The sequence below is a fragment of the Rhinopithecus bieti genome, unplaced genomic scaffold (assembly GCF_001698545.2).
Source record: "Rhinopithecus bieti isolate Rb0 unplaced genomic scaffold, ASM169854v2 scaffold_3832, whole genome shotgun sequence".
Classification (NCBI taxonomy): domain Eukaryota; kingdom Metazoa; phylum Chordata; class Mammalia; order Primates; family Cercopithecidae; genus Rhinopithecus; species Rhinopithecus bieti.
In genome coordinates, this window is record NW_016804242.1 from 1004314 (window position 1) to 1021850 (window position 17537).

Here is a 17537-nt window from a genome sequence, read left to right on the forward strand (position 1 = left end):
GTATATATACCATATTTTCTTTATCCATTCATCTATTGATGGACATTTAGGCTAATTCCATTTTTAGCTGTTGGGAATAGTGCTACAATAAGCACGAGGGTGCACATATTGCTTTGATATGCTAATTTCCTTTTGTTTGCATAAATACACTGTAGTGGGATTATTGAATCATGTGGTAGTTCTACTTTTAGTTTATAGATGGATTTTTATTATGTTTTTCATAATGGATGTATTAATTTACATTCCCACCAACATTGGTCTATGCAAAGATTTTATGGGTAAGACTTCAAAACACAGGCAAAACAAAATAGATAAATGGGACTATATTAAACTAAAATAGTTCTGCACAGCAAAGGAAACAATCAACTGAATGAAGAGACAACCTACGAATGGGAGAAAATATTTGTGCACTACACATTCAACAAGGGACTAATATCCAGAATATACAAGGAAGTCAGGCAATTCAACAGCAAAAAAAGCTAATAATCTGATTTAAAAATGGGCAACTGATCTGAATAGGCATTTTTTATAAAAGACAAACAGGCAACAAGTACATGAAAAATGTTAAAGATTCCTAATCATCAGGGAAATGCAAATTGAAACCATAATGAGATACCTCCCTCCAGTTAGAATGGCTATTATCCAAAAGACAAAAAATAAATGCTGACCAGGATGAGCAGCCTAGATTTTTACTGGAAAAGAAACAAAACACTCCGTTTCCACCCACCGTGAGCCACCCAGCATTAAAATGATTAATTCAAATAAAGAAATATCATGGTGGCAACTTGCACAAATCTAATTTACTTCTCTAGTAAAGAAAAAGTGATGTTAGGCTTAGATAAAAAGTGATGTTAGGCTTATATTAAGACTAGAAAGGTGAAGCAAGTAATTTGTCCAAGTACAGTAGCTGGTATCGGCATCTAAACTTGAACTCAGAACTGTCAGACATCAAATTCGTATATGTTCCACTTACCTGGACTGCTTTGCTTCCCAAAATGTAGAACTTAGAGCAAGAAAATCTAGTTAGGTTTTACTCACAAAAGACACAGAAAGTATTTTAGAAGTATAACCCACTTCTCTGTGCTTCAAAACCTTAATCAGAGCTCATTGGGTTTATTATGTATTCCAAATAATTGTAAAAGCTAGAAAAATGTGATACATGAACTTGCCAGACTAATAAAACTTTAACTGGCATAAGACAGGCAAGTGAAATATATAGCAAATATTTAAAACAATTTTGACATAAGACTTTAAAAACTAATGATTTACATAATTATTGGTTTATATTCAAAATCTTAAAAGAATAGAAATATCTATTTGTTAAGATCAAAGTCAGTAAGGAGATTATAGGAAGAAAATAAGGAATATAGAAATAAATCTACTCTGCATTCATACTAACATTCTATTATAAATTATTCACAAAATTTAAAAGGAAATATAGTATTATAATTAAGAGAATGGGCTCTGGAGCCTGACTGCCTGTATTTAAATAGCTTACCAACTTTTGGCAAATTGTTTTTATTTCTCTGTTAAGTTATAAAACCTTGTTTTTTCCACCATCTGTAACACAGGCATAATAATTACAATTAAATAATATGTTGTGGTACAAATGGTACAAATTAATGCACGTAAATCACCTTAATCCCATACCTAGCACAAATCAGCTGGACTGTAACACTGAATAAATATTAATTATTATTAGCTATAAATTTATATTTCAAAATAAGTGGGATCATTACTATATTCCAAATTAGATTTGGTAAATGGCAAATATGTTTTTCTTGACTAAACTTTACCAAGTGCATTAATGCTAACCTATAGTGTCATCTGTGTGTTTAAGTGGAATTGGGCTTAGTGCTAAAATAAAAGTATACCTCACAAATCCTTGATGTTATGTTCAACGTAAGATAGTAAAATAGAGTGAGCTAACTTCAAAGTAATCCCTAATTGAAAGATAGATATTTATTCACCAAAAGATGTTGCCTTTTTATTATTTTTGAGATATTCTTCTGGAATTTGCCAGTGGCGTTTACAAACATATCCACAATGAGTCAGTGCTTAATAATCTTCATCAATTGCCCAAGAATTCAATTTGAGAAAACAGGCATTTGGAGTCAAACCTGATGAATAAGGTGATTGATGAAGACTGGGTTAATGGAAATGAGGAGACTAATTTTTGTGTGTGGCTCATACAAAGTTCGGAGAACAATTCTAATATTTGGGGTGATAGCAGCAATTCATGTGTGCCAAGTTCTTTGTCACAGATTTATGTGCTGACTCTCAGAAATGCCCAGGGTGATTTCAGGTTAAAATACACTCTTTTTCTTTTTTTTGCATTGATATCCTTAAGTTATGGGTAGAAAATCAGTGTCCACTAACTTAAAGCCACATGTTTATCAACTTTGATCATCGGTTTAAAAAAGATATCAGTAAAGGACAAGAGCTTAATGATGCTCTTCCTACAAACACAGATGTCTGCTGATGAAGATTCTCAGAGGCCTTTGTTTATCCACATGTTAGGAGTTGTCTCTACAAAGGGACAATATTGAGAGAGAATGGTAAAAAGGAAAGGCAAGCATCATTCCAGAGAGGCTGGGAAGAATTTTACATGATGAAAAGTAGTTTCAAAGGTCAATGGACAGAACAATTGTAAGGGATCTTTGCAGATCAAATTGCTGGAAGGCTTTTTAGATTTGGCCTCCCTTAGCTGTGTGATGCTCTCCTTAAGGACACATTGTCTCCTGGCCACCTTCATGCTTGACTTGAACTCTTTCAGACTGTAGACAATGAAGGCAGGAATGCTTTTCTGTGCAGTTTTCCCAAATGAGTTGGTTCCAATTTAGTTCTTAAACTTATAACTAGAGTTGAAAATAAAATGCGGGTTAAAAATAGCCCAAACTGTTGGTTAACACTCTTGGAAGCAGTGTTTTATTTTATTGCCTTATTTTTGTTGTACTGTTTTGCCTTTTGTGAGTTTGTAATTACCCTTCCAGTGACCTTCTTCATTGTTGCTCTGATAATAGTCACTTTTTTCATGGGAATTTGGCAAAGGATGTCAGACCATGCTATAACCCTGTTCAATTGCAGATGGATGAGGTGACGTCTTTTTGCCACCTGCTGAGGAGCAGTTGAGAGGCTGCCTCCTCAGTCACCCTGAGAGTCACTGTTGTCTGGAGGCTCTCAGGCAGCAATTGTAAATGAGACTCTTCTGTGGCCTCCTTCTTTAAAGCCTGAGCAAATCTTTCTGTGATGCACTATAATTCTTTTTTCCTGGGCACCAGGATCAAAGTCTCCTTCTAAACTAGTGTCTCCACAGCCAGAATCAAGCTGGCTTTCTCTCCCCCAAAAAAATATTTATTTCCATATAAAAAGATGATCTCAGTTCCCCACAGATGATATAAACCCAATCAATCATTTACATATATATTACATCAGCTGGTTTTTGTCTTGACAAGAAACAACAATCTCAGCTTCAAACAGCTTTCTTAAATACAATCCATAGTTGCATATAGATTTCTTCCTGCATATAGAAAACCTAACGGAAGCAAAGAAAAAACTGAGTCTGCGTTTATGTGTTTATTATTTTTTATTTCATAGGAGAGTTTTCTTTATTCCTTATTTTACAATAGTGTGCTTTCTATACACTGCACTTAGAGATTTAGTACCCATTTGTACTTAGGGAAACTACCTAAAAACATGTTTGTGGTAGCAGGAATTTTATGTGAAAAGAAAATGTTACCTAAATGAAAAAGTAACTTTTGAAGAGCTTTTATTTCTTAAAAAAATAAAATAAAATAAAATAAAATTGGGCCAGTACCTGGAGGGGTGCTTATCATTTTTATAGCAGCGAAGTCTGAGTTCATTATTTGAGAAATATTCATAGTGAGAGCAGCAGCTATTATAATTTGCAAATATTTGTTTTCCCTCTTGGATGTGTCAGGGAGAATGAACTTTAGCTAAGCATACACTGGTTTACTAGGAGGGCTGGTGAAATTATAAAGAGAGCAAGGGCTTAAGAAACCATCCCATGGAGTTTGAATGCTATTTCTGCCACTTTACATTGAACAGTCTTGGGCAAATTGCATTTAAATAGCTCACCAACTTTTGGCAAATTATTATTTATTTGCCAAATTATTAAATCTCAGTTTTCTTGAAAGAAAACCCAACTTGAAAATGAGCAAAATATTTTCACATTTTCCCAAAAAAGATAAACAAATGGCCGAAAAGCACATGAAAGCATGTTCAACTTTGACTGGTCTTTAGGAAAATGGAAATAAAACCAAAATAATATATTACTTTATATGCATTATGATGGCTACTATTAAAAAATAGGAAAACTAACAAGTGTTGGTGAGGATGTGGAAAATTTAGAATCCTTGTGCATTGTTGGGGAGAATATAATACAGTGGCAGCTACTGTGGAAAACAGTTTGCCTCAGAAACTTCACATAGAGTGGCCACATGATTCAACAATTTAACTTCCAGATATATACTCAAAATAACAAAGCAGGGATTGAAATAGACACTAGTACACTAATATTCATAGCAGCATTATTCACAATAGCCCAAAAGTGAAAACTATCCAAGTGTGTCCATCTATAGGTGAATAAATAATATAATATGTGATATACAATGGAATATTATTCAGTCATATGAAGAAATGAAATTCTGATACATGCTACAACATACATGAAACTTGAAAACATGGTAAGTGCAGTAAGTCAGACAAAAAAGGAAAAATATAGTATGATTCCATTTACATAAGGTACCTAAACTAGGCAAACCAATGGCTTGGGAGACTAGGAAATGAATAGTTATTATTTAAGTGGTTTGGAGTTTCTGTTGGGAATGATGAAGAAGTTCTGGAAATAGATGGCAGTGATGGCTGTACAACATTGGGGATGTACTTAATGTCATTGACTTGTACACTTAAAATTGTTAAAATGGTGAGTTTTATGTTATATTATTTCACCACAATTTTTTAAAAACCTTCAATTTTCTTCTCAATAAAATTAGAATTTTAATTTTATTAAAAATATTTGATAACTACATTACATAAAGAGTGTGTGTATATATATATATGTAGCAAGACCTAGACATAGTGGCAGACATCTGTGATTTCACTGACTGGCATTACCATACTTTTGAGATCGGTGTTCTGATTTCCATTTTGGTAAGCCCACCATCCAATCTGATTTGTTTCACTACATACCAGCTGATATAATTTGGATGTTTGTTGCCTCCAAATCTCATGCTGAAATGTGATTCCCAATGTTGGAGTTAGGCCTGGTGGGAGGTGTGTGGGTCATGGGGGTGGATCCCTTATGAATAGCTTGATGCCATTCTCATGGTAATGAGTGAGTTCTCACTTTGAGTTCAGGTGAGATCAGATTGTTTAAAAAGAGTGTAGCACATCCCCTCTCTGTCTCTTACTCTGTCACCATCTGATACATCCAGTCCCCCTTTGTGTTTTGACCCTCACCAGAAGCAGATGCTGGCACCACACTTCCTGTGTGGCCTGCAGAACTATGAGCCAAAATAAGTCTCTTTTTAAAATAAATTATCCAGCCTCAGGTATTTCTTTACAGCAACACAAACGGACTAACAGAAAATTTGTACTGAGAGTGGAAGTTGCTGTAAAGGTACCTGAAAATTTAGAAGTGGCTTTGGAACTGGGTAACAGGCAGAAGTTAGAAGAGTTTGGAGGGCTCAGAAAAATATAGGAAGATAAGGGAAAGTTTGGAACTTCTTGAGACTTGTTAAGTGGTTGTAACCAAAATGCTGATAGAAATATGAATAGTGAAATTCAGGCTGAAGACGTCTCAGATGGAAATGAGGAACTTACTGAGAACTGGAGCAAAGGTCACCCATGTTATGCCTTAACAATGAACTCTGCTGCCTTTTGTCCATGCCCTAGGAATCTGTGGAAGGCTGAACTTAAGAGTGATGACCTAGGGCAGGAGTCCCCAACCCATGGGCCATCGACGGGTACCAGTCTGTGGCCTGTTAGGAATCAGGCTGAATAGTAGGAGGTGAGCAGCATGTGAGCAAGCATTACCATGTGAGCTCTGCCTCCTATCAAATCAGTGGTGGCATTAGATTCTCATAGTAATGTGAACCCTATTGTGAACTCTGCATACAAGAGATCTAGATTGTGTACTTCTTATGAGAATCTAACGCCTGATCTGAGGTGGAACAGTTTCATCCAGAAATCATTCCCCCACCACCAGTTTGTGGAAAAAATGTCTTCCACAAAACTGGCCCCTGGTGCTAAAAAGGTTGAGGACTGCTCTCCTAGGGTATCTGGCAGAAGAAATTTCTAAGCAGCAAAGCATTTCAGATGTGACATGGTTGCTTCTAATAACCTATGTTTAGATGTGAGAGCAAAGATATAACTTAAAGTTGGAACTTTTAATTAAAAGGCACTAGCTGGATGTGGTGGCTCACGCCTATAATCTCAGCACTTTGGGAGGCTGAGGCAGGTGGATCACGAGGTCAGGAGTTTGAGACCAGACTGGCCAAGATGGTGAAACCCCATCTCTACTAAAAATACAAAAATTAGCTGGGCACAGTGGCATGCGCCTGTAATCCCAGCTGCTTGGAAGGCTGAGGCAGGAGAATCTCTTGAACCTGGGAGGTGGAGATAGCAGTGAGCCGAGATCACGCCACTGCACTCTAGCCTGGGTGACAGAGCAAGACTCCATCTCAAATAAAATAAAATAAAACAAAATACTCCATGCTTTCTGTACTGCCTGTAGAACCATGAGCCAAAACAAATCTCTTTTCTTTGTAAATGATTCATTCTCAAGGACTGTTTTTTTATAGCGGTGCAAATGGACTAACACAACAACAGCTGTAGGTTAGTCCCCAACTGGCTTAGGGTTTAAGGATAGACTTAAACTCTAAATTGATGCAATCAAAATGAGCCTTGGAAATCCTTACTGAAATGCTGGGAAATAATGTCTTCCTCTCTGATGGAGTCACAAGGACAACTGGTGACCATCTTGGGACTGCAGTGGAAAGTTATCAAGAATGTAACAACATCACAAGTAGACAGAAAAGAGAAACAGAAAGAAATCTATAGCTAATCATATGGGCTTAGCTACCAGATCAAGCAGGTTTTACTTAAAGGCAGTCATATCTTGCTTTTTTTCAGTTGAATTAACACATTGCCTTTTCGTCCTTTTTTTCCCCGCTTTGCTTATGTTACTTGGGTGTTTGTTGGTTATAATCATTCTTAATATAGTAGACATTTAATAGACCTTAATGTAATATTCTCCTATCCCAACACCTGAGAAAGAATTTTATATCCCCAGTTCATCCAACCTAACTCAAGAGCTAATTCTCCAGTGCTTGTATACAGGTCTTTTAATAATAATAATAGATTATGTGAAAATGTGTTGGATACTTCAATAGAAAGTGAGAATGCAAGCAATGGATATATTTTTTCATCCTCTAAAATAATATAGGTATCATTTGAATTTCTAAAGAAAAAATGTAGTTCAGTCTATCCATATAAGAAACAAGTAGGTAGGTAGTATCTTGTTTATGGGTGACCAGCACTGTATTTTAAAGATACTATAGTCTTCTCAGCCTCTTTGTTACAAATAAAAGCACTTCAACCATGTAACAATATTAAGATTTACAGTAAAGCCTCATAGTCAGTGCCTATGCCTACTCAACAAATCTGGTGTTTGCTCCCAAGTGAGATAACCTTAAAATAATGTCATCTGTATAAGCAAGTTAATTATTTAAGGTGTTTAGAGCATGGTGGAAAAGCCGCAAAGGAAGCACCATCCTCTTAAGTAGACAAATTGGATATTATGTCCATGACTGCAAGCTCTTTATCAAAGCCTATTTGTACAAATTATAAACACTTCTACTGAGCATGTTTAGCTGGTTCTTGAACACTCAGAGAAAATTACAAGTGGGGGAATATTTGGGGAAGATTCTTTTTTTTTTCTTTTTGGAGACAGAGCCTTGATCTGCCACCAAGGCTAGAGAACATTGGCACAGTTTTGGCTCACTGCCACCTCTGCCTCTGGGTTCAAGTGATTCTCTTGCCTCAGTCTCCCAAGTAGTTGGGATTACAAGCACATGCCATCATGCCCGGCCAATTTTTGTATTTGTAGTAGAGACAGGGTTTCACCATGTTGGCCTGGCTGCTCTCAAACTCCTGACCTCATGTGATCCACCCGCTTTGGCCCCCCAAAGTGCTCAGATTATAAGTGTGAGCCTGGCCTGGGGGTAGGGGGGATTTTAAAATTTGTGAATAGTAAAACTATTTGGGGAAATATTTCAAATATTTCTGAATTCTAATAGAGCCAAGCAACATTACCAGACCTTTGAAAAGTCTAATAGGTCTCATCTTGAACAGCTCTATATTCAATTATTAAGCATTTACTTGGCATCTACTGTATACAAGGCATTCTACCAATCACTTTTGGATATAAGGTAAAAAGACAGAGTCCCTGACTTTAAGTCATTAAGAAAAAGCTACAGTTGTGTTCATCTCCATTTGGAAGGAAAGGGAACAAGCTCAATTAAAATGGCTCTTTTTTAAAAGTACAGTTACTGAAGAATAATTATTGAACTCTAAAGGAAAGTCAACTTTATCAAATGCATGGTTTCTCAACAATATTTGAGGTTTTGCAATATTTAAATAAATTATGCTGTACTTAATTTTTTCTGAAGAGGTAAAGGAATTTGGTAGTAAATATACATGCACATATAAGACCGTTTATTGTTGGGCAAGGACTCTTTAAATATTCTTAGACTTATACTCCATGAACCACTTAAATCATACTCATGGCCTTGGTTTAAAAAAATTGAAATTTTAGAACCACAAACCATAAGGTCAGGCCTGATAATCTATATTTAAAATTATCCTCCTAAAAGATTCTTGGGCATATTAAAGCTTGAAAATCTCTGACGTAGGTTATCCAGATGAGCAACATGTCCTCATCAACCTACATGTTAATAGACAACTTAGAACATATCTACAAAAGACGTTAATATTTTTCTGCTTTAATCAATTTAAATTAAATTAAATTAAATTTTCTTTCTGCTTTAATCATTTTAATAAATTAAAGATGATTGTCCTGATTTTTCATAAAGGTTTTAGGGAGGCAATGTATTTGAAATACTACCAGTGTATCTTTTTAATCATATAATTAATGTTTTCCCCATGTGCTGCCTCCTCTTCAAACACCTAGAATACTCTATCCTTATGAACCCAGGAGACAGATGTGATCACATAAAAAGTGAAAAAAAAAGTAACTTCTTTTAATGATTTTATATTTAAAACTAATGTCCTTTAGGGGAATAAACCCAATCTTGGTTTAGAGTAGAATAAATCAGTGGCTCTCAAATTTAGTATGCTTTAGAATCACATGGATAGCTTGTCAAATCATGGATTATGCTATCTCTTCCCCAATTTTAGAGTTTCTGATTCATAGGTGGGAGTATGGAACTTTTAACAAATTCTGGGTGATGCTAATTTTGCTTGCATGGGAACTTTTTTTTAATTTAATAAATATTTGAAAATCTTGTGTTTGAGGAGGGTCAAGTTTCTTTTCCTCACCTCTGCAATTTTATACACCCCAGTACCTGATCGACAGAAAAAACTGCCCTAGCTGGGAGAGGGAAATGAGAGATAAAGTGATCAAAAGGAAGCAACAAAACCCAATATTTGTGAGAGCTGAGAGAGAAGTACACTCTCTGCCTTCAAGGACATAGTGAGACCTAGACTGGCTTCACAATGAGTCCAGGCGGATGGTTTTAGGCACAATCAGAGCATAGGTCATGCCCTAGGTTGGCATGGAGAATGCAACGTGATTTCCATCACCCAGGGCTTACCATTGTGGGCTAAACTATTTGGATCTGAAGAGGCCAGGTCACCGCCCACCAGCAAGATCTCCATGATGATATTCGAAAATGGATGTCTGAGGACTAAGATTGGTAAATAAGTGTGTCAGTAGATAACAGAAAAGACAATTGAGAACCAGATAGTTCCTCCCTCTCCAATCCTTTAAAACTAGGTGTGGATCGTGGAATTTAGAACTGACCTGGGAAAAGGGGGAATCCCAGATTGACTGAGATTATATTTTTACCACTCCAGTAGTGGATATGGGTTTAGAACTAAAATAATTTTATAAAATTAAGTTTTATTTCTTACACAACTGAGAAGTAAATTGAGAGCCACATCCACTACATAGTGATTACAATTTGAAGTAATGGTGATGCACAATTGGTGTATTTCATGTCTCTGTTTTATTCTTTGACCAGTATTATTTTCTAAAATGATTATAGATTCATTAAAAGAGAAGAAATTAAATTTGAGATACCGAACTCTCCCCTTAAGTGATGTTTAGATAAAAATGCTTCATTTCATATCTACCTTTGCTGATAATGTGTCCTTTCTTTCATGTAATCTGTGAGTCTGTCTGCTACTCACATCTGAAATATTGTTTATAATAAAAACAAAGTAAGTCTAACGGAACAATACCACTCTTGCTTGCTCTCTTAGCATTTGGTCAAGCTGCAGTGGTTTCATTTTTAGAAGGAAATTAAAGCAAACATCAGCTTGTCTGTGCCACATGAAATAATTTTAACCTGCCTAAGATTACTTTAACCTGTGAAAATTTATGCAGAACATGTGTCTGTGTTTTGATTTGTACTTCTGGTTGTCTAGGTTAAAGCCAAATTCACATCAACATATCTTTCATTTGCTGCAAGATTTCAAGATAAGAGATGAGAAAAAGAATTTGGACTCTCTCTTTGTTGGCATGCAAATCAAAATGAGATATTCAGCAACTGACTCTAGAACCACAAAAATAGAAAACAACAATACAGTAAACCAATTCTAGGAGGAGACAAAATATCAAACTAAAAGTTAATATAGAAATAATTAAGGCAGCCAGGTGTGGTGGTTTATGCCTGTAATCCCAGCACTTTGGGAGGCCGAGGCAGGCGGATCACCTGAGGTTGGCAGTTCAAGACCAGCCTAACCAACATGGAGAAACCCCGTCTCTACCAAAAGCAAAAAATTAGCTGGGCGTGGCAGCAAATGCCTGTAATCCCAGCTACCTGGGAGGCTAAGGCAGGAGAATTGCTTGAACCTGGGTGGCGGAGGTTGTGGTGAGCTCAGATAGCGGCATTGCACTCCAGCCTGGGCAGCAAGAGCAAAACTCTGTTTCAAAAAAAAAAAAAAAGAAAGAAATGATTAAGGCAAAACTGACATATACTTTATTAATATAACACTGCATCTTTAGTTTACATTGATTTCATCGCAAGGGGTGTTATTAAGTTAGTCTTAGAACAAACTAGAGAGAAAAATCAATTGTATCATCAAAAGTTATTTTGAAATTTTAGAATTCAAAATAGAGGGCAAAGAAAACAATACAAAAGCAAAATGAAATAAAACATTGCAACTTAGATTTTCATATTCTTTAGGTGTTAGCATCTGACATAGAAAAGTTTTTTTACTTGTGATGAAAAATTTAATTCACCTATATGTTGGTTTATTTTAATTCATTTAATTGCAGTCAAGACACAGGTCCACATGCTACATAGTAATAAAAGGGGAAGTTTGTAACAAATCTCTTATTATGTCACTTTTATATATTACATAGCCAGAAATTCTCACCTTGATCCTATTTTTTGTTTCAGTAAAATATTAAAAAGAGAAGTCATGAAAAACTTTATGTAGGGTTTAATATGTTAAGACATATGATTTTAAAAAACTTTGTAATCAATATTGGGCACTACTGTCTGCCTCTGCCACATGTCACATCACTCCTTAGCCTATTTATAGCCTTCGGATTTCTGTTTGTTAGTTGGTGATGGTTGTGGTCATTGTCACTGTATGTGTGTGTGTGTGTGTGTCTGTGTGTGTGTGTGCATGCATGTGTGTGTGTGTAGTCTCATTTTGCTATTATGTCCTCTGCCACTTTCTTCGCAAATGGGAAGAGGGTTAAAAATTAAGCTTAATATGAAGCAAGTACTTGGCACCTGCTTTCAAAGAACTGTGAATCATAAATGGAAGAAAGTTCGTTCTGCTACCTCTTATCTGTATTTAAGACCAGCCTGCCGGGTGCAGTGGCTTATGCCTGTAATCCCAGCACTTTGGGAGGCTGAGGCGGGCAGATCACTAGGTCAGGAGTTCAAGATGAGCCTGGCCAGTATGGTGAAACCCCATCTCTACTAAAAATACAAAAAAATTTGCCTGGAATGGTGTCGTGTGCCTGTAGTCCCAGCTACTCGGGAGGCTGAGGCGGGAGAATTGCTTGAACCCGGCAGGGGGAGGTTGCAGTGAACCGAGATTATGCCACTGCGTTCTAGCCTGGGCGACAGAGTAAGACTCTGTCTCACAAAAAAACAAAAACAAAAAAAGCCCAGCCTGTGGATTATTTTAAATATTAGACTTTTCTATCCTGGATTCTCTATTTGCTTATTGTTTATATGTTCTATTTGTCCATCAAATTTTCTTATTTCTTGAATCATTGTCAACATATTATCCTTTAATTATTTTAACACAGTTTTTCTTAATTTTTGAAGTGTATTTGTAATAGCTACTTTGTAACTATTTTGTAGCAATCTTTGCTTAATCCAACATAGGGTCCACTCAAAATCACTTTCTATTGACTAATTTGTTCCATATGCTTTTCAAATATGCATTTCCACATCACTCCCAAGTTTCTTGTTAAAGGTGGACATTTTTATGTGATATACTGTAGTAAGACTGGATTTTGATTGCTTTTTCTAAAGGTTTTGGATATTATTTTATTTTGCTATTTTGTTTATGCCTGTACTTAAACTGTGGGATCTGTCTTGCCATGGTATTCAGCTATTTATATCTCTTTACAATATTTTTTTTCTTTTTAATTCCTGATTTCCAGGGGTCATTTGCTTGTAGGCACCGCAATGTGATTCACCAATGGTTTGGGCAGAACTTACGGTCAAATGCCTCAAACCTGCGAGGCTTCTGTTTGACAATATAATTGTGTACAGGTAAAAAACAAACGAAAAACAACAACAACAGCAACGACAAAAACACACATTCAAAATTCAAGCAACTTTAAAGTCTATTTCAGCTTTTACTTTCTGCCAGGCCCTTGGATCTCTCCTGCAAACATGTGTAGTTTCTGAGCCAGCCAGGGATGTGTGCTTACCTACTCTTTCTATGGCTCTCTTATTTATGGGGTGTCCTTGTTACATTTCTGGAGCATGCATTGCTTGCCCCAATTGGGACAGTAACCTCATGGTTGCAGAGATACAGGTTTTATTATTTCTTTCCTACTGAATTTGTTACTTTCACTGACAACACTACTAGACATTTGGTTTTACACTCTGCTCAAAATTGGATTCTACCTTCTGCCTGTGATGGATGCTGCCCAGAAAGGATGGGACTGTAGATTTCCACTGTTATTAGCCAGAGATCTAGCAGCTTTGTATGTGTAAACACTTCTCAATGTGTGCTTTCCCACTGGTCAAACGCTAGAGCCCTGAAATTGATATTACATTTTTTTCCGGTTTTTCACTAGTTTTGGGGCAGAGGATTCCCAGATTTATGCTAATGTTATAAAATTATTGGTCCATTCTTTAATTTTTTTTAAGAACCTCTGATTCAGAAATAATTTGGGACTTACAGGGCAGTTGCAAGGACAGCACAGACAGTTCTTGTGTATTTCTCACATTTCTTCCCCAGCGTAACATCTCATATAGCCACAGAATTTAAAAATTAGCATTTGTAGGATTTTTAGGCTCTATTCGGATTTCAGTAATTTTCCTGTTAATTTCCATTTTCTGTTACAGGATTGAATTCACAGTGCCATGTTATATTTTGTTGTCATATCTCCTTGGTTGGCAATATATGAATGTATCTCAGTCATGAAAGACGTTGACACTTTTGAAGAGTACAGGTTAGGTATTTTGTAGAATGTACCTCAATTGGGGTTTTCTTGTTATTAGACTTGGGTTATGGAATTTTGGGAAGAATATCACAGGGGCCAGGTGCCCTTCTCATCACATAGTATAGGGTTACATGATATCAACATGATTTATGACTGGTGATGTTCATCTTGATCTTTTTATTATGAGGCAGTGTCTGTCGGGTGTCTCTACTGTAAACTTTACAATTTTTCCCTCTCCATACTTGGTTCATTAGAAGTAGGTTACTAAGTTCAGCCCACACTTAATGGAGAGAGAACTATGCTATACCACCCGGAGGGAGGAAGGAATATCAAAGTTTAAAGTTGTGTCAAAACCACATGGTAATGAATAAATGATTTGAGGGAGGTACTTGAGACTCTTCTGTAAATATCCTATTTCTCCTTAAAGTTTTATTCACTAATTTTTAGCATTCATCAATGAATCTTCACTGCAATAATTATTACTGTGGTATTTAATGGTGATTTAAAACAAATTTACCAATTCTTTCTATATTTATTATTTGGATTTTTTCTGAAGGCATTATTTTCCATTATTTTTGAAACCAGTTTTTCTGCCTCATTTATTTCAAAACATAATTCCTCAGATTCACCATGAATTGTACAACACTGTGGCTTTAAACATACTTGCCATTGGAATAGTCTGGAATACCTTTCTCCTGGCTTGTTATCAAACATGTTTTTACTGCAAGAATCAATGAAATACTCTTACTAAAGTCTAAAGTCTTGACCATTACTTAATATTTCTTTCCACTGCACAATTTCATTTAATTTATTCCTAACATGAGAGTATTACAATTTTTTACCATCTTTATGAAAATGATTATACTATGGATTTGTGTCTTGAAAAACATATATTGAAATTCCCAGTATTTCAGAATGATACCTTATTTGTAAATGAGGTCATTGCACATATAATTAGTTAAGATGAGGTCATACTTCGGTAGGGTGGTTCTGTTATCCAACAGGACTGATATGTTTATGAGAAGAAGACACAGAGACACACAAAGGGAGAACTCCATGTGACAAAAGAGGCAGAAATGCGAGCTTCAAGCCAAGGAACACCAAGGATTGCCAAGAAACCATAAGGAACTAGGAAGAGACAAGGGAGATTTTTACCTGCAAGTTTCATAGGGAGCACAGTCCTGCTGATACCTTGATTTTGGACTTGTAGTCTTCAGAACTGTGAGACAATAAATTTCTGTAATTTTAAATCACCCAGTTTGTGTTACTTTGTTACAGCAGCCCTGTGAATCTAATACAGTTTACAAAACAACACAGTTTAGACCAAAATGTGAAATATTAAGTTAAACTTGTCATAGCCTCAGAATGTGCAACTGTAAAATTAAAATTTGTTGAATGCCCTTTTTAAATTTTAGAAACTCAGAGAAATGCTGGCTTTTTCTTTGGCATAAAATTTTAATTAAAAGATTAGTCCCCAAGTTCGGAAAAGTTGTAGTATATTTATGTGATGTCAGTGAAAACATGTATCATTCTAAGAGATACGTAGATGTTGACATGATTGTAAAGAAAGAATTTAACTGGAAAGTGAAAGTTAATCAGTATGCCTTTGAAAACAGAAAGATCATAAGAACTAGCTTGTTTTAATATTTACATAGTTTTTAAACTAGGGAAAGACACAAAAGAAATGATAGAGTGCATGGTTTGAAAGATGGATTTAGAAATTATCCTATTACTAATTAAAATTACTAGTTATTAAGTAATTCTATTACTAAATTTCACATTCTTTAATGTACGAACATTTGTTAATTATCCAATATGTGCCAGGCACAGTGCAAGGAGCTGGAAATATAAATATCAACAAAGTAAACTCATTTTCTTTATTTAATAATTAAAAAGCAACTCAGAGAGAGGAAAGGCAGAATAACAACAAAGTCATTCATGTTTGCCCTCATGTGATTGTTGAATTACTGTGTACTCTTTATTTCAGCTGACATTAAAACAACTGCGTTTTATGGAAACACATGAAAATTTATGTACATAAGGGAAATTAAGAAAATAAGAATGATTTATGATTAAATAATAGTTTAGATTTGTTTCAGATTAGATCATTCAGATGTCAGTAACAGGGTATTTAAGTACATTATATGCAATGGTGTGAAAATACGTAAGGTAAAAAGTTTCCGATTAATGCAAAATTTATTCAGACTACATAGGAGGAAGCATGACAGGAAAGAGAATATACTCCATGGAGAAAAATGATGCAGGGAGGGAAGATGGAGGGTGACCAAGACTGGATGAAGGTAGGAGTGGGAGACTCACATTTTTTAATGGCCAAGGCAACAGTCTTTGAACAAAGACAATAAAGAACTGAGAGAGTGAATTATACAAAAATCTAAAGAAGAGTGTTTGAAGCAGGGCAAATAGTAAATTAAAGTTCATGAAGCAGGAGCATGTTTACCCTTTTAGAGGAATTGCAAGGAGGCCAGTGAAGCCAAAACAGAGTAATAAGCAAGAATGAAACATGTTGACTAAGTCAGTGAATGGCTGGATTATGTAGGACCTTATTGACCATTATAAGGATTTTTGCTTTATTCTGAGACACAGAAAACCATTGAAAAAATTTGAGGAGAAAAAATGATCTGATAATCATAGAAGTGATAATACATGTAAACACTAGTAAGAGACTGCTTTTCTGCAGGCATTAAGGCCAGGGAGAGAAACCCAAGAAGAACTGAGCATTAATTGTACCTCTATGTGAGTGACTTTGTTTTCTTCTTTGGTATGTTTAAAACCTTTCATGAAATGCACTTTTTTCCCTGTTGCTAAATCACAGAGTTGGGCCCTGCTACCCCAAGACTATGTTTAAACTTGATTATAAGACATTAGTAGATACGACAGCTGTAATAACATCCTATCACCATTAAACATAAAAGCTGATGATAATTACCAGCCCATCTTGACATGTATCATTTTCTGAAAAACATGATTTTGTTGCTTGCTGCTTTAGGAAAGTAAACATGTTAGACTTGGACATCATCACCAGGGTGTTATTTTTGGATAGTTTTAAATATTTTATGCTCTATGATTGGTAAAGAACCTGTGCATTACATTCTATGTGTAAATAAGTATAATCTAGAAAATACTTCTTAGAAACGGCTAAACTTGACTGTGTCAATTTCTGTCGTTTCTATCATGTGAAACATCTAAACCACCAGTAGTGATCATGATCTAACATATAAAATAAGACGTTGAGCCTAATGATTTTCTGTTACAATTTCAAATGTGTCATTTTCATTGCTATATCACATTGTACAGTGAACAATAGTGGTAGAATTTCAGATGTTTATGAATACATGTAAAAGATGGCTCATGGAAATCAGAATGAAAATAGGTTATGATGCAGGACTCTTGTAGGCTCTGAGACAAACCACCTCCAAACTCAAAAAAATTCCACACATTTTTGACGAGTCTCAAGTAAATTTTCCTTGCCAAAACACATAGGGAAGAATAAGTAAACAGAAGATGAGGAATTATTTCAAATAATAAGCTCTTAGGTTCTTAGTCATTGGATGCATGAAAAACAATTAGAACTCTTAGATATAGAGAACCCAGGCTATAAATGTGA